Source organism: Octopus bimaculoides, chromosome 6, assembly GCF_001194135.2.
Source record: "Octopus bimaculoides isolate UCB-OBI-ISO-001 chromosome 6, ASM119413v2, whole genome shotgun sequence".
NCBI classification, from domain to species: Eukaryota; Metazoa; Mollusca; class Cephalopoda; order Octopoda; family Octopodidae; genus Octopus; species Octopus bimaculoides.
Genome location: NC_068986.1, coordinates 51,566,207 through 51,586,319, shown reverse-complemented (window position 1 = coordinate 51,586,319; position 20,113 = coordinate 51,566,207). Strand labels below are relative to the sequence as shown.

General features: G+C 33.9%; 1 protein-coding gene across 3 annotated transcripts in view; it reads left to right on the top strand.

Annotated features, from left to right (window-relative positions):
• Positions 1-20,113, top strand: part of LOC106882176 (sodium/calcium exchanger 3) — a 318,219-nt gene that overhangs the window by 149,036 nt on the left and 149,070 nt on the right. The window lies entirely within an intron of this gene.

The following is a 20,113-nucleotide window of genomic DNA, read 5'->3' as shown; positions in this document are numbered from 1 at the left end:
TAAGACTAGTACTAGCTATTTTACTCCTATCTCTAAACGTATTAAAGTGACAAGAAATTCTCCTACAAATCTTATCCGAAGAACAACCCACATAAACACTAGCATCTGTATCACTCTTAACCTTACACTGATACACTATATTCCTTAATCTCACGTTCGGACCCTCAAACTTTAACCTCCTGGGATTAATCTCAGTTACCTCAATCTTAGAACCTGTAATATTATTACCTAAGTGAGGGTCCTCATCCCTATTCATTCCATTCATGCCTGTCTTAAGAACTTTAGAATTATGTGCTGCAATAATCTGCTCTAGGTTCTTAGTATTGGAAAAACCAAACCTAACACTATATATATATACTTACATACACACACACATGCATGACAGGTTTCTTTCAGTTTCTGTCTACCACATCCACTCACAAGGCTTTGGTCAGCCTGAGGCTATAGTAGAAGGGACTTGTCCAAACGGCCATGCAGTGGGGCCTGAATCTAGAACCATGTGGTTGGGAAGGAAACTTCTTACCACACATCCATGCCTGCACACACACACACACACACACACACGCATACACACACACACACACATACACGACCCCTTTAATTCTTTATATCATTTCTATTCTATATCAAAAGTCAGACCTTCTTATATGTAAACATATGTACATTTTTTCTATTAAATGTATTTGATATTTTCTGTATATCGACTTGCTTAACTTGCTTGTCCTTACACTCCTCTACCTGCTCAAGTTTAAATCTCTTGAGCACTATGAAGTGTATTCTATACAGAGAATACTTGTCTCTAATCTATATATATATATATATGTATATATATATAGACACATACACACACACACACATGTAAGAAGTGGGTACATGGCTGTATTCAGTTTGCATTCCAGTTGCGTAGTTTCAGGTTCAGTCCTACTGATTGGTACTTTAGGTTTGTGTCTTTAACAATAGACTCTGAGGTTGATGAAAGCCTTATAATGGATTTGCTAGATGGAAACTGAAATAAGTCTGTCACTTATGTGTGTGTGTGTGTTATGTTCTGTTACATGCTGATGTACATTTTTGGATAATGAATTTAAATTTTAACAAAAATTATATGATAAAATATATAAAATGCACAATAGCAATGCTTGATAAATGCTGTTTTGATGTATCACACAATGTTCCATTGTTTTAGTGTGGTCTATCTTCATACTACCCGTATTTGCAGCCAAGCTGTGCAGAAGATGGTAATTTTCACATATATAGATCAGAATTTTGTTGGCAGGCTATAGTTTGGTTTGAGTAGAATAGTTGCCTGTAGCATAGAAGCTTTTTTTTTTCTTTTTTTTCTCATCTGTTTTAATGAGATATTCAGTAGCTTGCATCCATGCCAACTTTATTTTGCTGTAAGAGTAAATGTAGATGATTGAAATCTTAAACTGATATTCTCATGTAAGCAGCCAAGATGTTACAACTGTGATTACTGCAATATAATTTTGTTTTTTAATTTTAAATTTGCTTTCTTTCTTACTAACATTTTTTCTCCCAGTTAGTATGAGATGGTTTTACTGTAATTTTTAATTTTTTAATTTTTATTTTTACATTTTTAATATTGCTAAAGTTATAGCTCTTACAGCTGGGTGCTTTTCCTGCTGGTTATCTCCTTTTAGTGAACCTGTCTGGTAATCAGACAAAATGAGGTGATATCAATAATCTAGCTTGTCATCTGGGGGACCAGTATAATATTGTTTTAGCTAGAAGATTTGGATGCATGACCATGTTTTCAGTACTCTTACTCTTTACTCTTTTACTTGTTTCAGTCATTTGACTGTGGCCATGCTGGAGCACCGCCTTTAGTTCGAACAAATCGGCCCCAGGACTTATTCTTTGGAAGCCTAGTTCTTATTCTATCGGTCTCTTTTGCCGAACCACTAAGTTACAGGGATGTAAACACACCAGCATCGGTTGTCAAGCGATGTTGGGGGAACAAACACAGACACACAAACATATACACACACACACACACACACACACACACACACATATATATATACGAAGGGCTTCTTTCAGTTTCCGTCTACCAAATCCACTCACAAGGCTTTGGTCAATCCGAGGCTATAGTACAAGACACTTGCCCAAGGTGCCACGCAGTGGGACTGAACCCAGAACCATGTGGTTGGTAAGCAAGCTACTTACCACACAGCCACTCTCCCGCCTATTTTTAAATGTTTTGTACTGCCTTCCACATGTTTCAACAGCATTTCAATTTGGGGAGGGTAGGGATTAGTTTTAACAAGGCACATGGCCAAATTTTTGAGGAGAGTCAGAATCAGTGGCTGGAGTTGTACTTCTATATTACCAGGGCATATTTTTGACATCCCACTCCAAACAGGATAAATGACAAAGTTCATCTGAACCATAGTTGAATGAAAAACTAAGAAAACTTTAAAGAAATATTGATTTCCATATGATCCTGAAATGATAGGATTAAAAAATTTTTTTGTGGAATGTGATTAAGTAACATTCATGTTTCTGTTGAGAGCATTAGCAGCTTGAACAAGGTAAATTAGATTTAGATTCAACAAGAGGATTGCAGTAAGTTTGTGGATGTGGAGGAGTCCATGAATAAACCGCAAACCTTATGGTTTGCGGTTTATTCATGGCTTCGAATATTACTTTCAAGTGTTCTCACCAGTTTACATTATTTATAGCAAAAACCGCAGCAGAGGCATTCTTTGTTATGGAACTCATGCCATTGAATCAACTGCTAGTTCTTTTCAAGAACTGCACATTTAATGTGTGCGCATCTATGCTTTTATGTTAAAAATACATCAAACACAGCTGTCTACTTGAATGGATAGTTACACTTCATACTGAGTGACAGTTTCAGCATTGTGTGTGTGTGTTTGTGTGTGCGTGCGTTTGTGTGTGTGTAAGTGATTTTTTTTTGGCTATATGTATATTTACAAGTGTGTGTGTGTTTAAATGATCTTCTTTGATTATATGTATTTACAAATATGTGTATGCATGTGTACAAGTGATTTATTTCTTTATTATAATGCTTATCTTTGTTTTTCAAAATTTTCCATCAGAATTTCTATTGATATTTAATTTTTTCTGTGTGTGTGTGTGTGTGTGTGTGTGTGTGTGTGTGTGTGTGTGTGTGTGTGTGTGTGTGTGTGTGTGTGTGTGTGTGTGTGTGTGTGTGTGTGTGTGTGTGTGTGTATGTGTGTGTGTGTGTGTGGACACATTTGCTCAACACATTCTTTTATAGTTAATTAAATTATTTGATTTTTGAAATGTGTTGCATATTCTGGTCACAACCCAGTCAAAACGACGTCAACCTACATTTTAGTTAGCCTTTTAAACTAATTTGCATAGCTAGATTGAAAAGCGAAATAAATAAATAAATAGAAAGTAAATGAAAACTTATTTTAATGAAAATGGAAAGATAAAGGCAAAGCACGTGATCACTTTGTTGCTGTAATGGCTTTCTTTCCCATTTTGTTTCTTTAACTATTAGCTAAGGGTTAATGAAACTGCTTCCACAATTGGTAGCACATTCTTTTTTTCTCTAAGTATATTATGGGCTGATGATGAGGAATGTAAGAACTCAGTGTACAGCTTTGAAACATCAGTAATAAAATTAAAGGGTCTGGAGCATAGAATAATCGAATGTTAATAAATTGAGCATGAGTTGTTCTTACGTGTAATGTTATATAGCTGTAAAATTTATCCAGCAGGTGCAGGCAAGGCTTTGTGGTTAAGAAACTTGCTTTGCAACCATGTGGTTTCAGGTTCAGTTCTACTTCACAGCACCTTGGGCAAGTGTCTTCTTTTATAGCCCTGAACCGACCAATGCCTTGTGAGTGAATTTGTTGGATGAAAACTGTATGAAAGCCCATCGTATAAATTATATATATATATATATGTGTGTGTGTGTTTATGTTTATCCCCACACTACTGCTTGACAAATGGTGTTGGTTTGTTTACTTGCCTATAACTTAGTGGTTTGGCAAATGACTGGTAGAATAAGTATCAAGCTTTGAAAGACATAAGTACTGGGGTTGATTTCTTCAGCTAAGCTCTGCATGGTCTCAGTCCAGTGACTGAAGCAAGTAAAAAATAAAAGGTAATGTATTCAGGTGAAACAGCATTGGTTGCCTGGGTATGAAAAATAAACAGATTATTATTATTATTATTATTATTATTATTATTATTATTATTATTTAAGGCGGTGAGCTGGCAGAATCAGTAGCATGCCAGGAGAATGCTTAGTGGTATTTCGTTCATCCTAACGTTCTGAGTTCAAATTCTGCCAAGGTCGACTTTGCCTTTCATCCTTTCAGGCTTGATAAATTAAGTATCAGGGAAACACTGGGATCGATGTAATCGACTAGTCTCTTCCCCGCAAATTTCAGGCCTTGTGCCTATAGTAGAAAGGATTACTATTATTATTGTTATGTTTTGAGTTCAAATTCCACCAAGATTGACTTTGCCTTTTCTTCTTTCAGGGTCGATAAATTAAGTACCAATCATGTACTGGGGTTGATGTAATCAACTATCCCCTCCCCCAAATTTAGGCCTTGTGCCTATTGCAGAAAGAATTGTTATTATCATTATTATTATTATTATTATTATTATTATTATTATCATTAAACTGGCAGAATCATTAACATGCCAGGCAAAATGCTTAGTGGCATTTCGTCTGTCTTTATGTTCTGAGTTCAAATTCTGCTGAGATCAGCTTTGCCTTTCCTCCTTTTGGGATCAATAAACTAGATACCAGTTGAGCAATGGGAGTGATATATTCAAACTTACCTACTCCCTGATATTACTGGCCTTGTGCCAGAAATTTAAATTATTATTAGTAGGTGAATAAAAGAACCATCACTGAGAAGTAGAAGATAGAAATAGGGACGATGTTGTTTGATTGTTTTTGTGATTGTATTAGCTGTCATAGTTACGATGACATGAGATGAGAGTGCAAAAAACAAAAGAAAAAAAAATGCTGATGATCTGCTGTTTGCTAGATACTTTCAGTGCCGAAAACCAACAGGTAGCCATTTTCTTTTAATGAACGTTTACTTTTGCTTATTATATGCAAAAACCTAAGTTGAAAGCCAGCGAGAGATGTAATGCAATTATTCTCAGAAAGGTGAGCAGCAGTCAACCCAAGGAGAATTAAAATCCTGTCTTAGCACTAACTGCAATACCTGTGACAGTTTGAAACAACCTATAGGTCAACATTCACTATATATCACAAAATTTACAGATAAGAAAGACATTGTAACCATAAGTACTCCACTGCTGCCATCTTCGTTAAGCATTCTTGTGATTGCCATAGTTAATGCTTCAATGACCACAATTCTGTAACAGTATCTATAAATATTCTTTGAAATATTACTTACTAGCACCTTTATAGCTGTCATTTACACATTAGATATCAATATTACTATTGTTTCTTATCATTAATCATTAACATAGTCTTATTATTATTATAATGATAGTTGCATGTTATGTTGTAAATGATGATTTTAAGCGTATTAATTATTCCAGATGTTTATGTTATAGTTTTAATATTTAGTTTAGAGCACAGATTTATTAGTTATTTAAAAGTAAGAAGCTAACCGCCATTTTGTGTATGCGCATGTTTCAGTGAAATTTTTCAATTTGCCATAAATAAAACATTACACATTTGCTTATTGATAATGCTTCATTTCTTTTTTTTAACTATTTATCAGATATACTGTAAGCCTGTAATTACTCTGTGTTAGTGTCTGACCAATAAAACCCTTGCGAGGAAGGGTTACAAGATTGATTTCCATTGTTTCTGATCATTGAATGTGTAGTGATGTTGATGGTGTTTGTGTGTGGCAATGCTTAACCCTTTAGCATTCAGATTTCTCTGTCAAATGTAATGCTTATTTATTCACATTGATTTGAATTAGTCATGCTTTACCATGTAGTTTTGAGAGATTTCAATGGTGTGATTGTTTATTTTTAGAGTAATATTGTAGGGTAAGTGTGAGAGGCGAGATCTGGCCAGTTTGAAGATAAAACAGATAGATTATTTTGGCCTGGTATGGCTGGTTTAAATGCCAAAGGATTAATGGTAGTGAATCTTCAGGAAGCTGAAAATATACAGAGCAGAAAATTGAGGATTTATACAGTAGACAACCACAAAAAAAACAGCAAAACCTACAATCTAACAAGGGGCCCTTTACATTGCATGTGAGCAACCTCTTTTTAGAAGCAGACTTTCCTGGGATATGGCTTATTAGGTAGGTTGCACCACTAAAAAGAAATTCAAGGTCATTTTTTTATTATGCGTGACATTCAAAAAGTCCTGCAGGCCAAAGGTTACCCATGACTACTCTACATTATCACTTGACCACCTAGAAATAACAACCAAATCTCCCTCAAATAGCACTCTTGAGCCTCTATGTGGTCACTTGGCCTGTTAGAAATAGCAACCACATACCTTACATGCCATAACCTTTGTGTGATTAAAAAAATGCAAAGATTTGAAGAATAAAGATATCAGAATCAAAAGTATACAATTCTAATAAGCATAATACTTTTATTATTGATTACTGTTTGTCTATAATACTTAAGAGAATTATTTATAAAGTATAATGTCTCTCAGTGATACGGTTTAGCAACTTAAAAGTTATGTAATGGTATTGCTCTAATAAAGTTAAAACCCACTCCTCTGCAAATATCTGAGTATGTCCTTTTTAATTCACTCTAACTGCTACTGGTTTTAATTATTTGCCAGAGCATATCAACATTATGTATGCACCTTAAAGGAGGGGTGGGGGTTAATAAAGTCACAAGAATGATTAACCGTAAGATGTTAATTAAATGCTGCTAATCCATTTGAAGCATTTTGTTCAACCATAACCATTTTGTTTCCCGAGGTAACTCAATACTGAATAATCGTTATTAATGTCATTAAAGACCTATCATTTATATATGTCAGGTAGCAATAATAAAAGTATTGTATAATTTTGTGTTTTGTTAAGGTTTTTTTTTATATATCAGTTCTTTACTTTTGCCTATGTTTAATTTAGTTGTGTAGTCTTAGGTTCACTGGATGGTCACGGTTGGAGTATCTTTAGTCATAGGCAAAGGTGCAGCTGTGTGGTTAAGAAGCTTGCTTTACAACCGCGTGGTTTTTGGTTCAGTCCCATTGCATGCCACCTTGGTCAAGTATCTTCTACAATAGCTCTGAGTTGACCATTGCCTTGTAAGTAAATTTGGTAGGCAGAAATTGTGTGGAAGGCTGTCTTGTGTGTGTGTGTGTGTGTGTATACATATATACATATATGTTTGTATATATATATGTGTGTGTGAAAAGATATGTGTGTATGTATGTATGTGTGTACACACACACACACACGTGTCTTTGCATGTGCTCATCACCACCTCCAACTGTCAATTTAGTCACATAGAATGCATGCAAAAATGTTTGGCAGAATAATTAGCATGCTGGCATGCTTAGTGGCATTTTGTCTGTTTTTAAGTTCTGAGTTCATATTCTGTCAAGTTTAGCTTAGCCTTCCATCCTTTCAGGGTCAATAAAAAATTTACCAGTCAGGTATTGAGATTGATGTAATTAACTTATGCCCCACTTCTGAAACTGCTGGCCTTGTGCCAAAATTTGAAGCCAATACTTTGTAATGTTTTGGCATTCATCATTTCTATAAGTTATATCTATCCGTGTATGTATGTATCTATCTATCTATCTATCTATCTATTTATCTATCTTCCTCTTTTCTTCCTTTTACAAATGTCTTTTTTAATTCCTATGGTAGCATGAGCAGAATAAGTTTTTCAAAATATGAAGTTCTTGTTGAAGAAATTGCTTTTACAGATGGATGCACTTTCTTCTGCTCAGCATCCAACTGTATAATGGAAAAGTAACCATGTAATAGCAATAGCATAGCTTGCTGTCAACCAGGTAGGTTGAAGTAAAAATTGAAAGTGTATTTGATCTGGGGCAATGTATATATGGCTATAGCAGAGTTTGAAATCACTGCCATTTAATTAGTTAACGAGTAACTTTAATCTCATTGTCATGTGAGGTATTTCATTCAGCCGTCTAATTCATCGAGAAAGGTATAGAACCTCTTTTTCTGAATCACTGACATGTATTTTTAAATATTTCACCTGTGGCTAATAATGCCCAATCTAGTGTCTTGAATTAATTAAATCTTTAAATTATTTTCACTCTGACACTAGTTAGTGAATGAAAAGAGGCAGAAAGAATAAATTATGAGACAAAACACCCAACTCACCGCACACACAAAGAAGAAAAACTAAAAAATTAAATTTAATTTGTTATTGTAATCTTGTTTGTAACCAAGTTTTGTTTTGTGATATTTAGATTTTTATGAAGACATTTATTGTTGGGAAGTATTGATTTCAAATTGGAAGAAAGCCAATTTTCTTGTGTGGTATGGGTGAGATCAAGGATGGTAGCTGGTTGATTTTATTTATAAAAAAAAATCACAGAATTAAAAGACTAAGTTGGAATTTCAACAACAGAATCACAAGGTTCACCTTCACCTAAGCTACATAATTTTCTTGTTTGGTATGGGTGAGGGCAGTGATGGTAGTTGTTTGAGTTTGTTGATATATTAACAGAAGAATTAAAAGACAAGATTGAAATTTGAATAGCAGAACTGCTGGTCTAAAACAAAACACTTTATCCTCATTGTTGAAAACTCTCAAGGGTCAAATATACAGGTTCCCATCATTTATTTTGCTCAGCTATCTTTAAATGGGATGAATGAAATAGTCTGCATTTTTTTAAAATATGTATTTCTTCTCTATACTTTATATTGTTATTAATATTCCTCATTCGTCAACTAAAATGCATCGATTTATAAATCTTTTTCTCATCTCAATTACATTGCTTTTGTTTGGATGCTATGGTGACAGTTTTTTGGTTGACCTGGTTAACCCATGAATGCATGGAAATATATCATAAAGAAAATGAAAATTACAAATAAAAAACAAAGAGAAAAAGAATGTTATCTTCTAATATTATAAACTACTGAGAAATTTCCTGTGCTGATTTGTGAGCAAGAAAATTAGTTATTAACTTGATAATGAAAAATTATAAAAAAAAAAAAGTAAGTATAAAAATTTGATCAGCAGTATCATATTCTCTTGAGAGAATTTTCAATGTTGGTGATTTCATGGAATAAGTAATATTTCTTGTTGCTAGAAAATGTATTAAATTAGAGATTTTGCAGAAATACATTTCCTTGCTCAGAGCAAGATCAGTACCTTTTGGTTAATTAATCTTTTCAGCTAGATTATTAAAATTAGTTCAAGTTTTATCAACCACTAATTCACTGAAATTGGTAACTCAAAACTAAAACCATAAGTACCAAACTATATATAATAAAGAATGTAGTTTTTGCAGTCTGCTGCTATTTAGCCATTTTATTTTACCACCTTAAGATTACAAAAAATATTGGTGTCATATGTAGAAGGAAGACCAGATGCCTTCCCCCCCCCCTTTGTTATTGATGTTGGATATAATTAGTTTATTTTTTCTTTTTACTTGCTTTGGTCCATTAAACTGCAGCCATGCTGGGGCACCACCTTGTGGAATTTTAACCAAATGAATCAACCTTTTTTTTAAGCTGTGTACTTATTCTATTGGTCTCTGTTGACTTATTTGATATCAGTTCAGAATGGAGGACAAAACTAATTGCTATAAGGCATTTTGTTTTGTTACATCATGATGAATTGTATGATGGGTATTAATTTGTATGTTCAGCTGAATTATCTGCTCTTGAATGAAGGCATAAGTGGCCAAGCAATCAATACACGTCTGTACCCATAACTCAATTTTTAGGCAGAATCAGCAAAACACAGTGTATCTTTCGAATTGTAGGTACAATTCATCCACAAGGCTTTCTATACAGTTTTTGTCTGTACTTTTTCACTTACAAGGTTGTAGGTTGGCTTCAGGTTATAGAAAACATTTGCCTTAGACAACCACAAAGTGGTATTGAGCCTAGAACCTTGTAGTTACAAAATGAACTTCTTAAACACTCAACTACACTGAGTGCACACACAAATATATTTGTATATACATGTATATGTACATCACCACCACCATCATCATCATCATTTAACATCCCTTTTTCCATGCTAGGACACACAGAATTTGTTGAGGCAGATTTTTCTACAGCTGGATGCTCTTCCTGTTGCCAACCCTCACCTGTTTCCAAAAAAGGTAATATTTTTCCATGGCCAGACATGTTTTCATGGAAACCTGGAAACAAACAACATTGCTTGTATGACAGTGATGCTCATTTACAACCATCACATGATGTCAAGACAAGGGAGCTTTCACACACACACACACACACACACACACACACACACACACACACACACACACACACACACACACACACACACACACACACACACACACACACACACACACACAATAGGCTTTTCCAAGTTCTTTCTGCCAAATCCACTTACAAAGTTTTGGTTAGTCTGGGACTGTAGTAGGATACACTTGCCCAAGGTTCCACACGGTGGCACTGAATCTGAAATCCTATGGTTGGGAAATGATTTCTTAACCACATGGCCATGCCTATTCTTCATGCAATAATAGTGAAAGTAAATCCTTCGTAAATTCATGGCATCATGAGAAACGCAAAAAAAATCATTTGTAGTCAAATGTTTTATCACTCTAAAAGTCAAGACACATTGTAGTGAACATTTGTGACTAATTAAAGCAGAATAATAATTTCCATATATGGATAACTCTACTGTTTATCTGTTCTTAGGAGAAATTATAATATTCTTCTAGCTGCAAGGCATAGTATAATCTAACTAATAACACAGTAAAGCAGTAAGAGTTGTTCTTATGTAGGCCATCTGAACTCAGTAGCAGACAATTTCACTTCAAATAGCATTTGTATTTCTTTTGATCTTCGTTTATATTTTATACGGCATCCCCACCTTCCCAACCATCACCACCACTCCCACCACTTACCCCGCAGTGCAGTATGTGAGATGTGTCGAAGGTTAGGTATCATTGTTCTTCATTAGTGCATTGGTGTTTAGTTAAGTCACATCGATGAAAACGAAGAAGATGATGATGAAAATCACAGCAGAAGCAGTGCACAAGAATGGAAATTGATTCTATTGAAAAAGTTACTTTTACTTGAAATAGTCATACATGTAAAAGTGCAATAATATTGGGAGTTCCTTAGAAACAGAAATAAACCAAATTCAATACTCAGAAGAATTAAAGATATTATAAGAGTAATGCTATTGGCCATTAAGCTAATAGTATTTGAATGTTTTTATCCTTTCATTTACTGAGTTACATAAAGTGATTATCTTGAAACAAAATGATATTTGGTATTGTTTTCTTCAGTTTGTATAGAAATAACCTTTTAGTGAGGTGGGTCTGTAAGGCATTTCAATTTTTGGTTGGAGCCAATTCATTTCACTTCACTTACACTGTTAATTCCTTTAAGAAAGACATGAATGCCAAACAACCATATTTTCTTTGTTTACAAATTTGTGGTTTTTCTCCAGAGTAAGGCATCCAATTTTCTTGAATTCACGTAGAAATTTTCCTTTGAGGAATTCTATAATATTGTTATGTTTACTGTTTTACATTATTTTTAAAAAGGATATTTACTGTAGTTCTAAAAATGTTCATAATTACATTGTCAGTGACTTTCATCAAATACGGAGGGCAACTGCATAAAGAAGTGCTGGAGGGTACCTGTGGAAGGGGAAGTGGTGAGAAAGGATCCTTGGACACTTGGCCTCACTGAAGAAATGACAAGGCACCTGGAGATGTGGTGATTTGCTGTACTTGATAAGATGCGTCAGGCTAGGTAAAATCATTGTCCTCTACACATACAGGTTCATCCTTTCAGGTGCTGATGCTTCATAAAAGCACCCATGTCAGTGCTGTATGAATGCACCTGTGCTGGTGCTGCATAAACACACCTGTGCTAGTGACACATGAAAACCACTCAGCACACTCTGTTAAGTGGCTGGCATTAGAAATGGCATCCAGCTATAGAAGCCATACCACAACAGACAATTAGAGTCTGGACAGCTCCCAGCTAACCAGCTTCATGTCAAGCCATGCCAGCATGGAAAGCGGACACTAAACAATGATGTTGATGATGACTCATTTGACTCTACAATTTGAGGAATATTAATTTTTGAATAAACTCAGAGAAAAATATTTTGGCAAGAACCCTGCTACCCTATATGTTCCTTGTTCTGATTTAACCATTTGAGGATGTTAGAGAGTAATTATCGTATTTGCTTAGATCTTGATTTGAATTTTAAGAAATTAGAAACAAGTTTGAAGATTCCTGTAATTGAACTTGGTTGCCATACCCACTTTGTGGATAAAAAAGCCAAAAAAAAAAAAAAAAACGACCTGATTGTGTGTGTGTCCCACCATCACCCCATTGGTATGTTAAAGCTGACTTCTAGATTAGATCATATGTTCCATTCTGTAATGCAGAACATTGGATTAATGTGGCATTAAAATTTTTTATAAATTGATGAAATCTATCTAGCTAAATATATTCTATATATATATATATATATATATATATATAAAATTCATCAGGTGCAGGCTTGGCTGTGTGGTAAGACGTTTGCTTCCCAACTGTATGGTGCATTACCAGTGTGTGATACCTTGGGCAAGTGTCTTTACTATAGCCTTAGGTCAGCTGAAGTGAGTGGATTTGGTAAACAGAAACTGAAAGAAGCCTGTCGTGTGTGTGTGTGTGTGTGTGCGTGCACCATCCACTGCTACCACTTGGCAACCAGTGTTGGTATGCTTATGTCCCTGTAACTTAGCAGGCTTAAAAAAGAATGGGCAGTGATCGATCCATTTGATTAAAGTGCTTGAAGGCAGTGCCCCAGCATGGCTGCAGTCTAATGGCTGAAACAGGTAAAAGATATAAATTCAAGCTATTGGAATGACCTCAATGCACATGTTGATTATGAATATACCTGTTCTAACAAAGGTATAGACATTGATTACAAATCATGGGAAGAGAAAAACTGGCCAATTAGTGCAACAGTGTAATGACCTTCAGCTTAACAGCTGTGTTGATGATGTTATTTATCATTGAAATTACATTTATCAGAAAACTGATGAAATCATCAAATCTTTATAACTTACGTTCACTTGTGTAAATACTAACTCACCATGTTCACAAAGATTGAATGCAAATTTGAATCCAAGTGAATTATTTGAAATTTTATACTTTGATTTTTTTGTTTTTTTATAACAAAGCTTGGAGCTGTTGATATTGGTTTTTTACTTTAATGATGTCAGCATGCTACTTCCACCTGTTAATCCTGTTGTAATTATTTTGGATTATAATTGAGGTGAGTCTTTTGACCTTTATTGACCAAGCAAATATCTGGAAAGGTTTTTTTTTTGTTTTTTTTTTTTGTCATGGCTCATAATTGTACCCAATTTTTTATTCTTGATGTGGATAAGACGATAATAAAATGAATTGCTCCTCAGATTATATTATATTCTCTCCTTTTCTGGTGTTACTATGAATATTTCTTCCTTTGACAATTGGCTAAAGAAGGAAGTCAGTTCTATCAATACTAATTTTGTAATTTGCCTGTTGGCATTTTCCTCTCTCTTTTAGTTGCATAGCATTATTTATTTACCTTTATATTTTATTTATTTATTTTATTATTTTTTTTTTTTGTGTAACTCCACATCCAAGTAGGCCCCTTATCAGCTACTCCAGAGGATTGAGATAGGCTTTTCTGTAAAAGCCTATCATCGAGAAAGCTATTATTGATTTGTTATGGAGCCCAATTGACTGGCTGCAATGCTACAAATATTATTGACTTATATTACTTATTTAGCTATATCTCTCATCCGTACATTTAGTTTCTATTTTTCATTGTATTTGTTTGAATTTCTTTATTTAACATCGTCCTAGCACATGTGTGGATACTTCAACATCCATAGCTCTTTAGATATTTCTCAACTAATCAATTATCTGAAAATGGTTTAATACCACCTTTTTTAAAGGTAAACAGAAACTGAAAGAAGCCTGTCGTGTGTGTGTGTGTGTGTGTGTGTAATTACTTTGTAATTTGAGTACATGCTCCATTTTTTACCCTTCTTTGAGTTTTCTCAAAACAAACGTATGCTTAATTTTTCTGAGTGCCATTAATCTCTTGTGGCAGATTGCGATATTGTGTTTGTTGCAGAAAATTATCTTGTTTATAATACCTGTCTTGTTTCCTTCATCAAATTCTTCAGTTGCCTTTACCACTTCATATAAAATCAAAGAACTTTCACCTTGTATATTTTGTTCTAGCATTCTTCAGTTGCTTTTATTCCTTTTGAAAACTATGAACTCATCCAGTTCACATACTCTCACATCACTTTATTCACTGATTCGAATATACTATCCTCACTAGAGAGAAAGTTTAATCCTTAACTATTGTTTGATTTCTTTTTGTTGTTGCTTTTATACAAATATTTTGTTGTTGTATTTTGATATAAAATATATGAAGAATGACAAGAAGCAACAGTTTTGATATGTCAACACAGCTCTTAATCTTTGTTTCAACTCCCACACATACCATAGAATCTAAGCGTTGAAACTAAACAACTATCTACATCAACGCATCTGCTGGCAGCATGTTGTAATTTTAGATGAAAGAAAAAGAATTCTGCTCATAGAATATCTTCTCATGAAGCAACCTGTATTTTTGCATTTTAAAGAAAACCTACCAGCCCTGTGTAGATAAGGTAGTTAATGAAAACACTGTTTTCAATATCTGGTGTTAAAATAGAAAAATTGCTTGTATTGAATTTATTATTGAAATTATTTTTATTCAAAAGAGAGTACTTGTTTAAGTTTGATCCCATGTTTTCGAGTATACAAGTTGACATAGAATCTTACTATAATGGGCATTATGTCTATCTGTCTGTTTGTTCCCTCTTCACAGTCAAATGGATGGACCAATGGTCACGATGTTTTTCAGGATTACGAAGGAGCTAATCAGGAAGGTTTTTAGCAAAATAAAAAAAAAAATGTGAAAATGTATGATTATTTAGTGGATGTTGAGTTTTGTATTGATAAATCACCTTTGATTTTTTTTTTTTTGTTAAAATTTCGGCGACGAGGATCGACTCTGGATCTCCCACCCCATATAGTTCGTGAATTTAGAGGGTTTAGATTTGCGATACTGTCCCTTTATTTCCCATTATAGATGGGCAGATTTGCTATCTTACTATAATGTGTGTTATATCCATTTGTCTGTCCATCTCTTTGGTTCCTCTTCACAGCCAGACAGCTAGATCGATGGTTATGATATTTTTGGGGATTACAAAGACGGTCGTCAGGAAAGTTTTTAGAATTTAAAAATCAGAAAGTATAATTATTCCGTGGATAATGATTTTTGAATTGATAAACCACCTTCACATTTTTATGAAAAATTCACCGACCATGAGTAACTCTGCATTTTCATCGTATAGTTCGTTGCTCCATTGTAGATACGAAGGGGGTCACAAGGATGGTTAATAGTGAAAATAAAATGGAAAAAGTGTGTTATATATAGCATATGTGATCATTTAGTGGTTATTGAAGTGTGTCAGTCTTGAGCAGGACTCAAAATGGTTAATCAGGGCAGCTGTTGTTTACATCTCAGCTTTATCAATCAAAATAACCCATAGTACCAGAACATCCAGACATTATTTGCATAGAACAATGAGAAGTAAGTCTTAGTTTGATTTTTTTGCAACCCTAAAGATTCCGCTTGCACATTCACAGCAAACAAGGCACAAGGCCAGACTTTAGATCGTGTAGGTGTATTTTTACCCACTCCATTGTTTACACATAGCCAGTTATACATCAGTATGAGTAGAGCAACAGACTCCAGTAATTTGAAAATTAGTGTTGACCAAACAGAAAATATCATCTACAAAGAAGTTTTGCAATTATATTGATATTATTGAAAGGAATACGATTCATAATTTAAATAAGGAAATTTATGAAATTTGAATGTATAAGAGTATAAACAAGTGTAAAATAGTGTAAACAACCGAAGTAAAAGTATAGCTAAATAACATTATTTTCTTAATACTTTTTAAGTAGGCAGCTACCTATGGCAGATTTGAACTCAGATGTATGAAATGCCACTGAACGTTTTGTCCTGCATACTAATGATTCTAGCAGCTCATCACCTTAATAATAATTATAATGATGATAATAATAATCAAACAACTATGGAGGTAGTAAATCATCTTTCTTTGTACTGAGAAGTTGATGGGTCAGTAAAATTGTTTTTAGAACTATGCTTACCACAGTCTCGTCATTTTCTTCCAATATATCTTTTCTGCAATAGCAAACCAAAAATTCCAGCTTTCCTCATCCACTTCCTTTTTCAATTACAGTTGATTGGCATTTAAAAAAAAAAGTTTTTGTTCATTCTGAAATGGCACACATGCAAGGAAGATACATACATACTTACATAACCACACATATAGATGTGTATATATTTGTATGTGTGTATATGTATGTATATCTATATATGTATACATGTGTGTGTGTGTGTGTGTGTGTGTGTGCAATTAAGATTTCCTTTTGTTATTTTAAAACATTCTGAAACAAGAAATTTTAGTTTCCAGTTGGCATTTTAGGTAAAAGTATTTCTTTTATTAAACAGATTTTATTTTTTTTTTTAATGGCAATGTTAATAAAGTGTTTCAGTTATTGTTTTCTTAACATCTTGTGTGTCAAAGTCTTAGGGTAGCCCATCCATCACTGCTCTTGTTTCTTCAGTTCAGGTGTTTAAATCTCTAACTGTTGACAGTGTTAGAACATATTAAATTACCTATGCATTAGATCCTGTATCTTAATTGTGCTATGTGTCTTTCAGAATCTGTTAACCTCCTCCAAGTGCTTTATGAGTGATGTTATTTGGAAAGAACATCAGGAGCTGAAATAGCAACAAAGCTTTCGTTTTTGTTTTTTTTTTTCTTGTTGATGCTTCTCTCTTCTCCTCTAACTAAACATGTTATCTGCTGGCTACCAGGTGTTTTTCAGCTGGGATTATATAATGAAATAATTTTAGATTAGAAGTAACAGTTTTCTTTCAAGATCTATTCAGGATTCCTACCACCTATTTATCTAGAACTGTTGCCTAACAAAGCTTAGGAAAAAAAAAAAGACATTCTTGAATCATTCTATTATCAGTTTTCTTTTTAGAATCTGAGGCTTTTTAAGTAGAGACACGAAAATAACAGTTGAATAAGTGGTTTGTAGTTCAAGTGACATCTGTTTCACCAGTATTGTTTTTCAAGGTATCAAATGTCCTTTGGTTGCTGTGATTTCATTAAGTATTACATTTCATCATCATCATCATTTTACATCCACTTTTCTATGCTTCATGGGTCAGGCAGAAGTTTTTTTGGTGAATTTCTTATGGCCTGACGCTCTTCCTGTCACCTACCCTCACTTGCTGGTAAAGTAATATTTCTCCATAACCAGACACGTTTTCATAGAAAATTAAGAAGAGGATGCTGCTTGCATGATAGTGACATTTGTTTACAACTATCACTCACATATATATAATGAGCTTTTTTCAGTTTCTGTCTACCATATCTACTCACCTGCTTTGTTCAACCCGAAGCTAAAGTAGAAGACACTTGCTCAAGGTGTTATGCAGTTGGAATGAACCTGGAACCATGTGGTTGGGTACCAAACTTCTTACCACACAGCCATATCTTTAATCATTTGGAATGTCTTACCCATTATTTACCTGAAGACATTTTTGAAGTCTGATATCTAAAACCCCTCTTGTTTGGTGGAATTCTTTACTAAGTAGCTGTAAATTTGATAGTATTTGTTAAGTATAGGCTCTCTTAACATATCAAGCCAAAAATAATTTTTAATCAGTTAAAATTACACCTCCATTGAGAAGAAATATTATTAGTGCTAATGGTAAAAGAAAGTGAAACAGAAGACTCTGGGTTTTAAGTTGATTAAAAATCAAATAGAATAACTTGCTAACCAGTAAATTGTGCATAGCGGGTGAGTAAGTGTTTGGAAATTTGATTGGGATTTAGTTATGCTGTTTGTTGTTATTTCAATCCACTTAATTTTTTTATAACCACATTCCTAATAAAACAGTATGCGAATTTCTATTAATTTTGAGGGGATTTAGTAAATTAATCAATTTCTACAGTTATTTCTGGTTAATGCTGGCGTTTAGAACATAAAAGGATTTTATGTAAAATTGTGTTGGAAAATTCTTTTATTTTTTTACTTGTTTCATTCATTTGACTGCAACCATGCTGGGGCACCACCTTGAAGAATTTTAGTTGAATGTATTGACTCCAACACTTTTTATTTTTCAAGCCTTATGCTTACTCTGTCAGTCTCTTTTGTCAAACCACCAAGTTATGGGGATGGTAACACACTAACACTGGTTGTCAAGTTGTGGGGGATAAACGTCTTGGGCATCTATGTGGCACCTTGGGCAAGTGTCTTCTACTATAGTCTCAGGCTGCCCAAAGCCTTGTGAGAGGATTTGGTAAACAGAAACTGAAAGCCCATTGTATATATGTGTGTGTGTTTGAGTGTGTGGGTATGTCTGTGTTTGAACCCCACTACTGCTTGAGAACTGGTGTTGGTATGTTTATGTCCCTGTAACTTAGTTGTTTGACAAAAGAGATCAATGAAATAAGCACCAAGCTTTAAAAAAAGTAGGGGTCTATTTGTTTGACTAAAATTCTTCAGGGCAATGGCCCAGCATGACCACACTCTCTTCACAGATACAAGTAAAAGGTAAAAGATAGATATAAAAATATGAATAAGAGAAAATAGTTTCAGCAGACAAGCTTTATTGCATAATACTACTATTGTTTCATCACTACTTTACTAACAGGTTATTGCCAAAACATTAATATATGAAATATAAAATAACACATCGTGTCATTTTTATTATTCCAGTAATACTGGTCTGTTATGAATCTTCAGATATCAACACAAAAAGAGCCTTCTCAGTGAGAATTCTATTCCATAGGCTATATGCTTAGGTCTTCCTTGAACAGCTTTTTATTCCTACATTACAAACTGTTTGATTTAATCAAAGATCATCTCTGAATTGACACATACAAATCCAACAGCAACAACTACAACAAATGTTTCAAAGCTTGTTCCTCTGCTAGAATAGGGATAACCCTGTTAATCTCATGAGAATATTCTGTCCAGCAGTTTTCTTTTTTTGAGGTATTTTACTGCTGATTGTCTCTCCTGTTACCAATCATTTAATTGTTTCTTATGGCATGCTTTAAGGTGACGTACCTATTTTAAAGCCAAGGTACATATAGAAATAAATTGACAATGAGAGAAGAGAGAGTTAATGACATTTGACTTTGTATTCATTAATCTGAACCAGAAAAGGGAAAGAGGCCCACGGACGAGACTCAGAGCACGTATCTATCATTTTCTGGGTAACTGAATTACCTTATTGCACACTACAGAATGCCTGATTATTCTTTGTTAATGGTGTGTGTGAGTGTGTGTGTGTGTAATAAGTTAAAGAAACTTGCTGAAATGTAAAATAATGTACTTTTAGTGACAACAATATTTTAGATATGGATTCAATTTTTTTGTCTATAACATTGATATGACACCAGGTCAAGGTAACATTGCATTAATGGTCAGAATTGGATTCCACTATTTTATCAGGACTGCAATTCAACATTTCCATATAATTGGTTGCATTTAAAGTAGATTATTAGCTCTGCTTTTACATTAGAATTTTTCTACTCCTTTTAGTTTTCTTTCATTTTTCTTTTTTTTTTCTTTTGGTTTCTGTTGCAATTATTATTTTTTTTTTTTACATTTGCCTTTAGTGTTGACATATTGAATATGCATAAACGTTGTCAAATGCCTTCCACATTTTTGTATTTATACGCGTATTATTTTTGCTTTTTATTTTTTACAATTTAATACCGTACATCAAGCTTGAGTAAAGCTAGTGATACTTTCAGTTCTGGCGTTTACTTATGGAAACTAAGCTAAACTATCATTTCGAAGTA